This window comes from Sorex araneus, chromosome 1, assembly GCF_027595985.1.
Source record: "Sorex araneus isolate mSorAra2 chromosome 1, mSorAra2.pri, whole genome shotgun sequence".
Classification (NCBI taxonomy): domain Eukaryota; kingdom Metazoa; phylum Chordata; class Mammalia; order Eulipotyphla; family Soricidae; genus Sorex; species Sorex araneus.
The window spans coordinates 106,540,448-106,555,065 of NC_073302.1; positions in this window are offsets into that span (position 1 = coordinate 106,540,448).

A 14,618-nucleotide genomic window follows, 5' to 3' on the forward strand; every position below is an offset into this window, starting at 1 on the left:
ATCATTCCTGGGTATACTCAAGGGACTGGATGAGGTGCCAGGGATCAAACCTGGGTTGACTACGTGCCAGGCAAGCACCCTCCGTGTTGTGCTATTGCTCTGGCCCTTTTCTTTCTTTTTTGATTTAATAAAGCACCATCAGTTACAAAATCCAAATAAAATTTGATTCTATTTAATTTGACTGGTACCATAGTTCTGTGTTTTTTAATTTGCTTTCTCTCAATGTCTATTTTATCTTTTTGTTCACCTCGCCGTTGACTTAAAGTTGTTCTTTTCAAATGAGTCACTAGCAGTCGACACAGTCATTTTTATGGATTTTTAACTAGTATTTTTTCTAAATAGGAAATAAACATTAAGTTTCCTTACATAAGGATTCCTTACATAAAGTAAAGTTATTGTTTGATGAAACTATTGCTATAGTTAATCATCTATATATATGTGTCTAAATGCTTGTAAAAGAGACCGAAGAAGGTATTCTTTTCACAAGGAGAATCCAATTATAATCCAAACTATAATCTATATTGTCAACTTGAATTTGAGGTGAGAAGAATAGGGCAAGGGAAAGAATTATTTTTACCATGATGCAGTCAAATGTCTGATTATAAACTAGAAAAAAAATGTCTGATTAGAAAAGACTGAGGTGCTGACAATGCAATTACACTCTCAGTTCTAGCAAATTCTGTGACAGTTCTAGCAAAATCTGTGACAGAGAACAGCTAACTTGTTCTTGGATCCTTGTTCTGTTTGCACAGTCAACACTGGAATCCAATTAAAGTTAGATCAGAAGCACACAGATTAGATCATGCCCTCATTCAATAATAATAAAAAATTTAGCCCTTAGTCTGTTTAAAATTTCAGCACCGACAGAGATCATCCTTCCATTTACCATAATTAAGGCAAATCATTTCTGAGATCATATAATTGAACATTAATGTCAGGAAGAAGGGGAATGCCTGCTCCAGGCTGGCTCTATTCTCAGGCTCTTGCCTGTTTCTTGTTGAGTAGAGCTTCAGCTCAATGAAAAACCTCAACATACGCCTTTCCCCAACGCAAATTCTCTCTGCGTCCTGACAAGATGTTAATGGATCACTTAACAGTGGTGACTGAGGAGAAATTAATGAAAAGGAATTTTGTGAAAAGTGGAGAGAGCGATGGTAAATAAATACTGTCACTGTCATCCCGTTGTTCATCTAGTGACTCGAGTGGGCGCCAGTAATGTCTCCATTTGTTCCATCCCTGAGATTTTTAGCAGCATCTCCTTACTCATCTTTCCCGATGATTGGAGGCTCTTTCAGGGTCAGGGGAATGAGACCTGTTATTGTTACTGTTTTTGGCATATTGAATATGCCACGGGGAGCTTGTCAGGCTCTGCCATATGGGCAGGATACTTTCGGTAGCTTGCTGGACTCTCCGAGAGGCATATATATATATTTATATATATATTTATATATATACATATGTATGTATATATATACATACACACATTTCCCTCTATGATTAGTTGCCTACTGGTAAATAAATACAGGCTGATGAAATATGGACTGATGTTAGCCTTAGCAACTAGGAGAAGAGAAGTCTTCTATGATGGACTTATAGGGTCCAGAGGATTTGCATCTTTCCAGCAAGTCAATAGTCACAAGTTCAAATTCCTAGTGTCCAACATGGGTTGAGTGCCATCTCACCAGCTCTGCTATCTAACCCTGGCAATGCTGGCGGTTGATGCCATGGGCAATTTCCTGCCACATGACAGGTTAATGTATGTAAGTGCAATGTAACCCCTTGCAAACACAAAAGTTGGAAAAGTCCAATATTCTGTGATCACCTGTATAAGATCTGCAGGGACCTCTGACTAACATCCCAATCATAACTTGTGTGCCTCAACTAAGAGTGTAAAACCCAGCAGGCATATGGAAGGACCGCAAGTAAATAAAGGCGTGCAAGCGGCTGAGTGTGCAGACACTGAAGGCTGGGGTATGACAGCCGTGAGAATGGATAAAGCGGTGAGCCCCAGAGCCAGGTGTGTGCCACGGCAGTGCAAGACTCCACCAGCAGCCGTGAAGGGGAAGGGGAGAGGGGAATAGAAAGAGATTCATAAATGTCTCACACATCTCCCTTTTTGCCTCAGCCTTACCAAAAGCTTGAATTAAAAGAAAACTGAGGACTGGACTTTTGGGACATGAGGAGGTGATTAGACTGGCAAGAGTTGTCGCTGTGGGGGAAATTGAGCTATTGGGACAGAGGTCTGAGGGGAAAGGGCACATCTGGGCAGCCAGGTGGAGAAACCCAGAGTGACAATCATCCGATGCCCCTGGTCTCTGCTGACTCATCTGCTAGTGTCTCCCATCCTCCTCAGCACCCAGGAACCAGAGGCTCAGAAGCCTTATCGCTGAGACACCTTAGAGGTGGCCAGAGAAGGATGGAGTATAGGTATAAGACAGGGAAAAGGGTTGCACAAAAATAAAATTGTAAAAAAAATTCTTTTATTTGTAAAATAAAAGTTGTAAAACTCCAGGGAACACAGCTGGAGTGATGGCACAGCAGGGAGGGTACTTGCCTTGTGGACTGCCCACCTGGCTTTGATCCTGCCATCCCATATGGTCCCTGAGCACCACCGGGAGTAATTTCTGCTTGTGGATCTAGAGAGAAAGCCCTGAGTATCACCAGGTGTGGTTCCAAAACAAAACAAAACAAAAAACAAAAATAAAACATGGAATACCCCCGTGGAAATATCTTTATGTGAAATCATAACATTCTAGAAGTTTTCTTCAAATGTGATTTTTTTTTTCTGTCCTGGATGCTAAGTTACTATAGATTTGGGGGATAACCAAAAAGAGAAGACAAGGTTGGAAATAAGAAAGTCTGGTAAAGTTCAAGTTAGAATAAGAGGGTTCTATATGGAATGGCATTGATATTATATAGATATGATACCATATCAAATGATAGGCTAAAGATTGGAGGGCGAGTTTTGGCTGGGGTGTGGTGCTCCCGAGGGAAAGAAGGCTGTGAAATGTTTCAGTTTTCTGTCCCAGACAAAGTCTTTGTGAAATGAAGGAGGGAGTGGAACCTCAGAGAAAAGGCTCAATTGTATGTCTAGACTTTGAGACATAGCCACTCTCAGAGGAAATCAAACTATGTGATTTGGGACCTTCAGGAAACCCACTCGACAATGCTTTGTAAGTTAACACATATCATTCGTCATTTAAAAATGTTAAGTGGCCAAGTTTCCTCAGATTATAACAGGACATGGAAAACATATCAACAGTTTGTTGTCATGGAAGTCAAAAGACTTAATCATTGCATGCGCCAACCTAAATAATGCTTTGGTGCCCATGGTACTGCAAGAAGGCATACAGTTTTTCCTGCAAAAAAATTAACAGCATACAGGAAAGGAATGCCCCAATACACGAAGAGAATTTTAAGTAGAAATAAATTCTTTTTATTAAAGATGGGTAAAATACCATGAATGATGTCTTATTTATTTAAGTGTTTGCATTAAATATTAGTGATTTTAAAATATTGCTAAATGGTCTAAATGTATTCATGACTTCACTCTCCAACAGTAATCTTGCATAAGATATTAAATTTCTCTACAGGGATCCTATAAGGTGGATGTTTCAGGATGAATGTCTCATTTTACAGCATGGAACTCTTTGTTTTGAGAACTTAAATGAAATTATTCTTAAGAGTGGACCCATAAGCAAATAGACTCTGATGAAGTTTACTGATTATATTCTTGTTTATTTGAAATTATAGTATTGCCATGTCTATATATTTAAGACAACTGTAAGAAAAGCATTTGATTTTCCCCAAGGGTTGAGGCAATCCATCTTTAACAAGTAATGTGTTTGGCTTCTTGGGCTCAGCAAATTTTCATCTTTTTCAAACATGCATTACAAGTCTAGTTCTCTATTCTTGATGATACATAGTCCTAGGGGCTGGAGCGATAGCACAGTGGTAGGGCGTTCACCTTTCATGCAGCCGACCCATGTTCAATTCCTCTGCCTCTCTCAGAGAGCCCGGCAAGCTACTGAGAGTATCGCTCCCGCATGGCAGAGCCTGGCAAGCTACCCGTGGTGTATTCGATATGCCAAACACAGTAACAACAAGTCTCACAATGAGAGACATTACTTGTGCCTGCTCGAACAAATCTATGAGCAATGGGATGACAGTGACAGTGACATAGTGACATAGTCCTAGAGGATGACATATCAGAGAGACAGAGCACTGGCTGAGGACTCAGATCTCCCAGTTTGAGAAGTCATTAATAAACGGACTCACCCCCTACCTCCATGTCTCACAGTTTTGTCAGAAGACTGACCTAAGAGTGCTGAATGGAATTTTGGTTCCTAGAATCACATTCTTAACTTCATTTACACTTACTTGCCCTTGGGATTTACCAAACACTTGAGTGTGGGTGCTATACTGAGTTCATGACAAATAACTAAGTCTGAATTCAGAATCATGTAATTACCTTGAAAATAAAAATGCGGCTAATTTTCCACTTTGAAAATTCTATGGCATCCCATTGTTCTCAGACGTTAATATTTGCACATTAATTTGTTGTTCATGTGTTATTTTTCTGTTGCTGAGTGCTTTTAATGTAAAATTGTATATGTTGTTTTCTCTTCCTCAGATTTCCAAGTTAGCCTGGGAATTATTTTCATACATGTATATTTATTCTCTGGTTCTGGCTTTAGGTCTTTGTACGTCTATAATTGTTTTTATGATGGTATGACAATATGAATCATTTATTTCTTTCTACATAAGTTTTAATGCGGGTTCATGATTATCTGTACTATTGATGTCATTATTGTATACTTGTAGTGCTGTAACACTGTGCCCATCAACATCCTGGTCACTGTCACTGTCATCCTGTTGCTCATCCATTTGCTTGAGCGGGCACCAGTAACATCTCCATTGTGAGATTTGTTGTTACTGTTTTTGTCATATTGAATATGCCACAGGTAGCTTGCCAGGCTCTGCTGTGTGGACGGGATACTCTCGGTAGCTTGCCAGGCTCTTTTAGAGGGACGGAGGAATAAAACCCAGTTTGGCCACATGCAAGGCGAATGCCCTACCCACTGTGCTATCACTCCAGCCCACCAATATCCCTATTTTTTTAAATTAAAAAAAATTGAATCACCATGATAGACCAGGCTGGAGCAATAGCACAGCGGTTGGACTTTCGCTTTTCCCGCGGCCAACCTGAGTTCGATCCTCCGCCCCTCTCAGAGAGCCCGGCAAGCTACTGAGAGTATCAAGCCCGCTTGGCAGAGCCTGGCAAGTTACCTGTGTGTATTGGATATGCCAAAAACAGTAACAATAAGTCTCTCAATGAGAGACGTTACTGGTGCCCGCTCAAACAAATCGATGAGCAATGGGATGACAGTGACAGTGACAGTGACCATGATAGACCGTTACAAAGCTGTTCAAGATTGGGTTTAAATCATACAGTTATTCCCAAAACCACCCCTCCCCCAGTCTATAATTCCCAGGACCAATGTCCCCAGTTTCCTTCCCATCACCCCCTGCAACTCCCCACCGCACCCCCAAGATATGAGTTATTTAGGCAATACATCTTTTACACTTAGCCCATTTTCTTGATGAGTAGTTAAGTCTATGAGAAATTTGAGAAGAGGGCTTACATCACTGCATTTTTGTACTCCTAGAGCCTTGCATATAAAAGTGCTTCAACGAAGAGCCAAATATAGAAAACAAGTCAGTAATAGAAATGTCACATAGTGATGCTACCAGTTGGTATGCTGTGCACATGCCACATTTCATGGTATATCCCAACCCCTGGAGAAGAACTGCATATTCTGACGCGCTAGATGGTGAAGGGAGAAAAGCTTCATGTGAAGCCTCCCACACTTTCTCTTCCCTTTCTCTTATGAAATCCTAGTGCAGAGAAGCCAAGTTCAAGTTTTAAAACGTTTTTGGGTCATTCCCTCAGCACTTAGGGTTTACTCCTGGCTCAGTGCTTAGGAATCACTCCTGGTAGGGCTTGGGGTACCCTAGAGGTGCCAGGGATAGATCTCTGGTTGGCTTCACTCAAGGCGAACACCTTACACTGTACTATTTCTCCAGCTCCAAGAAAGCAAGGCCAAGTTTATCCCTCCTGCCAGCTCTGAATAAAAGCTTTCCATAAGGTTTCCACTTTATGGTGTGGCAATATCTAGAAAATGTTGAAATGGAGATTCCATCTTATTCAAAGATAAAACTCCTAGGCATCAATCCAAAGGTTATGAGAACACCAATAGCAGTCACACCCACAAACTCTCCCTGGCACCGTGTAATCCCATCAATGGCCAACTATCTACTCTAATCTCCCAAATTTCTATATCTCCATCTTTTTTTTTTTTAAGCAGGGATCACTGTATGTGCTGAGTACCACACTTGAGATACCATACTCACAAGGCTTGTGCTTTGCCCCTGACAACATTTCATATCTTTTTTTTTTTTTTTTTGCTTTTTGGGTCATCCGGCAATGCACAGGGGTTATTCCTGGCTCTGCACTCAGGAATTATTCGTGGCGGTACTCAGGGGACCACGTGGGATTCTGGAAATTGAACCCAGGTTGGTCATGTGCAAGGAAAATGCTCTACCTGCTGTGCTATCTCTCCAGCCCCAACATTTTATAGTTTTAGATAAAATTCTTCCTACTTCTCAAATGAATCTTACTGACCCAGGTTCCCCACCTTTGCTTTCAGAGGCCAGACTAGCTTACGAGGGCTCCCTAGGTAAGTAGAGCTCTCCCCAAAGTTTTCCACAATATTGCATACTACAGAATTTTGGATAAAATAGTTATGCATAATCATGGATATTTACAAACAGCCCTTTGATTCTAAGGTCCTGCGATACATTGCAAACTAAACTGTGACGTTTCTAACGGTTTGACAGAGCCTGGGGAGACGAGCAAGGCGGGGTGCCAACACTATCATTTGTGCTGCTTTTTTGGGTGGAAGCCTGCTTTGTCCCTGCTAGCATCAAGACACATTGTGTGTCCAAACTGTCATAATATTTATTCACAACAGTTGGCCTGTGACAGAGAGTGAGGTCTGTGCCTTCATTCAAATTAGATCCATGACTTGGTTTATTTGAACTGGTACAGAGGAAGAAAAAGCTTTATACAAAGTGACATCTGGGAAGAGATGTACTTGCTTTTCAAAACACTAATGGCACCATAAATTCATGAGTTTTGAAGACAACTGCAGATGGTTGGATGGAAAAATACAAAGGGAGAAAATCAACAAGTAAAATAGACTTGGAAGGCATTGTACTCCGGTTCCTCAGGTGTTTCTGAGGAAAGCTGAATGAATCACTGGTTTCCCTCTCTTTCATCAAGCAGACTCAGGACGGCGGGTGAGAACACATGTGTCTAAGGCTCAAGTGTCACTCAGGTAAAGACCGTGTTTGTATCAGTGAGATGCTATAGCTGTAGGATGTGACTGATGGTAGTGACAGTAGGGAGGAGTCCATAGGGATAGAGCCTGGGGTTTAAAATTCCAAAGTAGATATTAAAATCAACCTCAGAGACTACCACTAGGGAAAGGAGAGGCAGAACTTGTGTTTGTAGGAGTTTTCTGAGCAAGATAGAGTGTTTTGTTTGTTTTAAAAATCAGAGTAAGGATATTTAATATTTTGTGTGACCTTGTGAAACTCAAAAAAACCCTTCTCAAAACATTTGTAAAATCATAAAATATACTATATTGATAGGAAATAACTTTCTCAAAATAAAAATATCCGAAGAGATAGAATTAACAAATGGTTCGTAGAAAAATAAGAACATCTCATTATTAATACATCAGATTGTACACTGGGCAATATTTAGAAATATATCTATGATATTTTTGTTTGGAGGCTAATAATGTTTCAAATTCTCCAAATATTACTAAAGTTTATTGTCTGCATTAATACTATGTGAAATTTTTTTTAATTTAGAAACTAGTGAAGAATACTATTAGTTTCTAATTTATGTTAAAAGAATTTATTTATCCTGTTTATCTTTTAACCCCAGGCTAAGAGTTCTTGATCTAAAGACAGTTTTGGGTGAGAGTGTTTTGAAGATGAACAAAGACTGATTGAAGGCTGACCCCTCTGCTCTGAGTGGGGCTTCAGGACTGGAAGGGAAACATTGATAACAACACAATGCTAACAGATTTTCATACCACACTCTCACAATTGGATAGAGAGACAGAGAGTCAATAGGAAACAGCAGTTTTAAAGGATGAAATTGAAGAGATGGGTTTAATAGATTTCTATAGGACTCTTCTTACCTCTAAAAGCTGAGTTCATATTATTTTCTAGTGGATCATTATCAGACATAAACCATATACTGGGGCACAAAACAAGCTCCATAAATAAAAAAAATAGAAATCATAACAAGAACGTAGATCACAATGTTTTGAAGTTGGAAATAAACTACATACAAAGCTAGGAAATGCTCAAACACTTGGAAGTTGAATTTCACACTACTTAACAGCCATTGGGTTAAAAAGGAAGTTAAAAAAAATTAAAATTTCTAAATACAAATGAGAATAACAACGCAAGCTACAAGAATTTATGAGAAACAGAGAAAAAAACATATTGCATGAAAAATGTATAGCACGACAAGACATTCATCAGAAAACAGGAATAGGTGGAAATAAATTATCTATGAACAGGAAATGGAGCCCAAAGTAAGTAGGAGGGAAATAAAAATTCTAGTAAAAATCAAAAAGATGAAAATCAAAACACAATACAGGTGACCTATGAAACCAAGATGTGTTTTTTTTAAAGAATCAAGTAAGATAGACAAACCCCTAATTAGACTCACAAAGGAATAAAAAGACTATAAATTAGGTTAGAAATAAATGGGGAAAAATTATAGCAGACACCCCAGAAATGCAAATAATATTGTACTGTTGGGACAAAGTCTAGAAGAGGAGATAGCTTTTAGCCAAGGACCAAATAAAGGACAGAGTTCAGGAAGTATTTTTCTAGAGATGACAGAAGTCAATAATGCTAAATTCTGCTGAAAACTGGAGTAATTAGGTTCTTTTTTAAAAAATTGAATCATCATGAGACACAGTTACACAGTTGTTCATAATTGAGTTTCAGTCATACAATGTTCCAAGACCCGTCCCTCTACCAGTGCACATATCTTGCCACCCAAGTCCCCAGTTTCTTTCTCCATTATCCCTCTCCTCCACCCCCTCCCAAGATATTTGAGCAGTAAGCCTTGCATTCACAGCAAAGACCTTCAGGGAGTCAGTCAGAAGGCCCTGGAGTGTAGCAGAGCCTCAGCTCCAACAGGCTCTTCGTGCCAGTGGCTGAGTAGAAATAAGGAACTAAGTTCTCTGAGGACGAATGAAGAGAGAAGGCATGATAGCCACAAGAGTTTTGTTCACCAGGAATCTTTACATTCCAAGAAACAGAAAACCTAAACCCAAACCACATAAACAAACTGAATTTATTGTGTTGCATGATGGTGATATCATCTGAAATCCAGGAAACAGTCATTGCATGAGAAATGGTTTGTTTGAGGGAGCAAGAGACTGCAGGTACCCGGGAGGAGAGCTGGGGGCAGGGTGGAGATGAGGGGGGGAGTTCTTATAGGCTGTTTCTTTTTGATAGCAAATATCACTTAGAAAATAATACCAGTCATTTACTCTGTTTTGAAGAGCATCATACACACACACACACACACACACACACACATATAACTGAATCACCGTGAGATACAGTTACAGATTTACAAACTTTTGTGATTACACTTTAGTTATACAATGATCGAATACCCATCCCTCCACCATACCCATTCTCTACCACCAATGTTTCCAGTATCCCTCCAGCCAACCCCTAATCCCCCACCCCCACTTCTGTGGCAGACACATTTAATTTCACTCTATCTCTCCTTTTGGGTGTTATGGTTTGCAATATTGGTAGTAAGTGGCCATCACATTTGGTCTATAGTCTACTTTCACATGCATGTCCCATCCCAAGCGAGCCATCCAAGCATCATTCACTTAGTGGTTCCTTCTCTTTCCCAGCTGCCCAACATGTGAGGCCAGCTTCCAAGTCAAGGAGCAATCCTCCTGGCCCTTATCACTACTATCCTTGGGTGTTAGTCTCCCATTCTGTTACATTATATTCCACAAATGAGTGCAGTCATTCTGTCTGTCCCTCTCTTTCTTACTTATTTTACTTAGCATGATACTCTACATGGTGATCCACTTATATGCAAATTTCATGATTTCATCTTTTCTTGCAGAGAATCTCTTGCCCCCATGCCTGGCTGTCTTCACCAGAGCCCTTCGGAGTGGGTGGGTTTCAGTTTCCCTCCCTGCCTTGAGCAGAGCCCCAGCAGCCGAAGACCTCTGGAGCCCAGCCATAGTCATGCTCAAGGCCCCTCTCCACATGTTCGGATGAATCTCATGCATGAAGGAATCGGCAGAGGAGGAACCCAGGTTTGTGGGACCCGGGGCTGAGATCTCCAAGCCTGCTCAGATCAGGACTGGGCCTCTTCCGCCCAGATCTCCCATTTTCCAGTAGCTAGGTGGTCACACCCAGGGATTTCCCCTGGCACCGTCTAATCCCACCAATGGCCAAAATCCAGAGACTATAAATCCAAGCTCTCGGTTTTATAGCCGAGTTCTCCCTCTGGGAGAACCTGGTAAGCTACCCAGAGTTTCCTGCCAACATGGGAGAGCCTCACACACTCATCATGGCGTATTCATATGCCAAACCAGTAACAATGATGTGTTTTATTTCCCTGACCCTGAAAGAGCCTCCAATGTGACACCAGTGGAAAGGACGAGTAAAGAGAGGCTTCTAAAATCTCAGGGCTAGGACAAAAGGAGATGTTACTGAGACCACTCAAGAAATTCGATGATCAACAGGATGATGATGATGATGATGATGATGATGATGATGATGATGATGATAATGATGATCTTTTCTAACAGCTGCATAGTATTCCGTTGTGTAGATGTACCAAAGTTTCTTTAACCAGTCATCTGTTCTTAGGCACTCGGATATTTTCCACATTCTGCTATTGTAAGTAGTGCTGTAATAAACATAAAAGTACAGATGTCACTTCTACTGCATTTTTTGAATCTCCAGGATATATTCCAAGAAACGGTATTACTGCCTCAAATGAGAGTTGAAGAGCATCTTTAATAAATCATTAGACCGTTAGCATTATATGCTCTGTACATTGACTTTGTAACTTCTTTTGGCATCAAATTTTCTTTACTACATAGTGAATTAAGACGAACTTTGTAATTTAAGAGCCCCCATCTATTTCTTGGAGTTTCTTTGTATCAGGAAGTTACTGGGCTACCTTGCATCTGAACAAGCTATCTGAACAAGGGGCAAACTGGAGTTTTGATCTCATGGGCACCTCAGCAGATCTCTCTTGTAATTTCATGAGCTAGTTGCAGAATTCAATTCTGTAGTGGTAGGGTGTGACTTTCCAAGGGAAAGGCGTGTCAGGGCTCCCGTGGGACTCAAGCATTCAGTGGCCGAGAGCCATATCCTTGGCTGGCCCACAGTGACAGATGAAGAATAGGGGAATGGAGAAACAGGGCCCCAGGCCGGTTGGTGGACAGTTTCTTTCTCTGTCCTTCCCAGTGTAGTTCAATCCCTCCCTTACAGCACAATTAGAGTCGTAGTTTTGGTCATAGTCCCAGTCATCGTAGTTCCCTCATCCTCATAGTCCTTACCATAGCCCTCTGAGTTCTTGTCGAGTCCTCCCACCCCTTACAGCATAGTTATATAGAGACCATGAAGGATGGGGGTACACAGACAGGGGTTCAACATTGCCATGACAATAAATAGAGGTAAAGCCACACCTTCAGGGGAAGTTCTAGGAGATTAACTCAAGGACAAGATCTCATCTGAGGGTTCAGCAATTCTAGATTATCAGGATATCTGCTCAAGGGCGGGATTCCATCTAGGGTGTATTGTTTTATCCTTTCCTCAGCTAGTAATTCATTTAAACAATCATAGTGAGTTTACTTCTGGTGTATTCGATATGCCCAAAACAGTAAAAACAAGTCTCACAATGGAGACGTTGTTGGTGCCCATTCGAGCAAATCAATGAACAATGGGATGACAATGCTACAGTGCTATAATATTTCTAGTCATTTTATACGAACACAATAAGAGATATATTTAGCTTAAAGCCTGGCTCTTCCTGGGAACATCTCACTATATATTCCAGACCACAGTCCTCAGGCCAAGTTAGTCTTTCCTAACACCAGCAGAGTCCTTATTCAGTTACTTCTTTTTGAATCATGACAAGTTTGTTCCATGACCATGCTCTTAACTTATTATACTTATGGTGCTTAGCTTGTCTTTTTCTGATGACAGGGTAGCTTACATCTTGACTTGGGTCCATCCAGTCCCCTTTGTCAGGACCCTCATTTTTGGAGTGTTAAGAAGTAAAGGCATCTAAAGCTTAAGTCAAGTAAATATGATGGATGCCCAGGAGTAAATATTATCTTGGAGTTAATTAACTCCCCTGTTACAAAAGCATAGCATCAACTGTCTTCCTGTGTCTATACAAAAAGGACATTGCTAAACCATGCAAGTGACATAAAGGAAAGAGAAAAGCAATACAGGATTATTAGTGCTTGATGGAATTGGTTGTGCCTCAGGAGCACTTCTGTGGGAGTAACTCAATAAACCTAAGCTCCCTGAGGGAGGAACAAGGACAATCCAATGTTATCCAATAGTAGGGCTTTTAGGTGGCAGTTTGTTGGGGCCACATGGCTCTCTGACCTATAACAACCATTTTGTCCTCTTGCACGAGTTCACTTGTTCCGGTCAGGCCCACCAAGAATAATATTTCTTGGAGAACTCAAAGTCAACTGATAAGTGAGTTGGGAGAGAAATGTGACTATTTTCAGAAGTCCTGACAACATTCAAGAAGAGGGGGTGATTCAGGGTATCATATCAGAGAGTGGGAAAGTTAGTTATTTTAGAGTTCTGTCACTCTTATTTGAAATTATTTATCTTTCATACACAAATAAAGTAGCACTGTAGCACTGTCATTCATTGTTCCATTGTTCATCGCTTTGCTCAAGTGGGTGCCAGTAGCATCTCCATTCTGAGACTTGTTGTTACTGTGTTTGGCATATTGAATATGCCACGGGTAACTTGCCAGGCTCTGCCGTGCAGTCGGGATACTCTCCATAGCTTGCTGGGCTCTCTAAGAGGGAAGGAGGAATTGAACCCAGGTCAGTCGCATGCAAGGCAAACACCCTACTACTGTGCTACCGCTCCAGTCCACACAAATAAAGTAACTTTATAAATTATTTTCTATTTTTTACTATGGAAAATCGAACAGTTGGCTCTCAGGTTTTCCTGTTTTCCTTGCCTATAAGCAAACAATGTCTCATATTTGCCATAGTTCTAAAGTGGGGGAGAAAATGGTTCTTCTAAGTTGGAGGAGGAGAGAATTTTCCTCCCTCTTGGTTTTGAGGTTGGCCAGGTGACTTGCTTATGAAAGAGAAAGTTGATGAGACTGAGTCCGTCGAATTGTGTTTTCAGACTCAGGTGCAGGAGAGGGGAAAGCAGAGGACCGAAGAGGAGATAGGCTACACGGTGTTTGAGGGATGCTTTGACTCTCAGAATTATAAGTCTTCTAGACTATTTAATGTCACCCAAGTAGAGAGTCCTGGATATTTCCATAAGTGACAAACTGACATCTCCTCCCTCGAAACTCAGTCATTGCATGAGAGCAATCCCAACATGAGTGTGGAGGTAGAATGAGAGCAACAACCATTGGCGTGGATACTGTTCATTTCCCTGCCACAGGGTATCTGTGTGGTACATGGCTGTCTCCTATCAGCAGGGATTTATTATTAGAAGTAATGTGGATAGGAAAAAGTGCTTCTTAGGGGTTCTTGCCCTCTGCCGTTGCTTTAATAATAGTTGTCTGCCTGGTGGTCAGCGGACTCAATCCTGCTCACTTGCAGTGCCAGGAGCAAACACCTGAGGCCGTCTCACGGTTTCTTAACCAGCAGTAGCTGACAGATGCAATGGCATAATGCAAATTTCCTTGTATGGTGTTCTTCTGTACCGTCAACTGAAAAACAGATCTGCAACTCTTATATAAAAAAAAAAAGAAAAATTCAGATAGCATAATAGAAGCCAGGAGATCACAGTATTTCTTATGGAGATGAGTGGGCCGAGAACTTGAGAAGTGAAATGATACATTTCAGCTCACTCAGTAAATCAGAAAGGAAAAAGAAAACGTTTAATTAGTCTGGGTCTTCAGATACACCTCTATTGTCAATAATTCAGATCCTGGGAGGTGTGACTATTGCTTCCTGCACATGAAACAGATTTTAAATCTCTTAAATAATGCTTGATCACAGCTCTATTTTTTAATTAAAACCAGAAATGGGAGAACTTTTAAATGGAACATCAATTTTATTAGAGTTGAGTCTGATTTTATAGTATTTTGACTTTCTGAGATAGGAATTTTGGAAAGAATTAAAAGCAGGAGGGAGAAAACATATGGTCGTGTTGGAAAATACATAGAATTATAAAGATCACGATGTTGAAGCTCATACACTCTGCAGATGTGTTCTTGTTGGCAGAGAGTTTTTCTAAATTAAATCTGATGC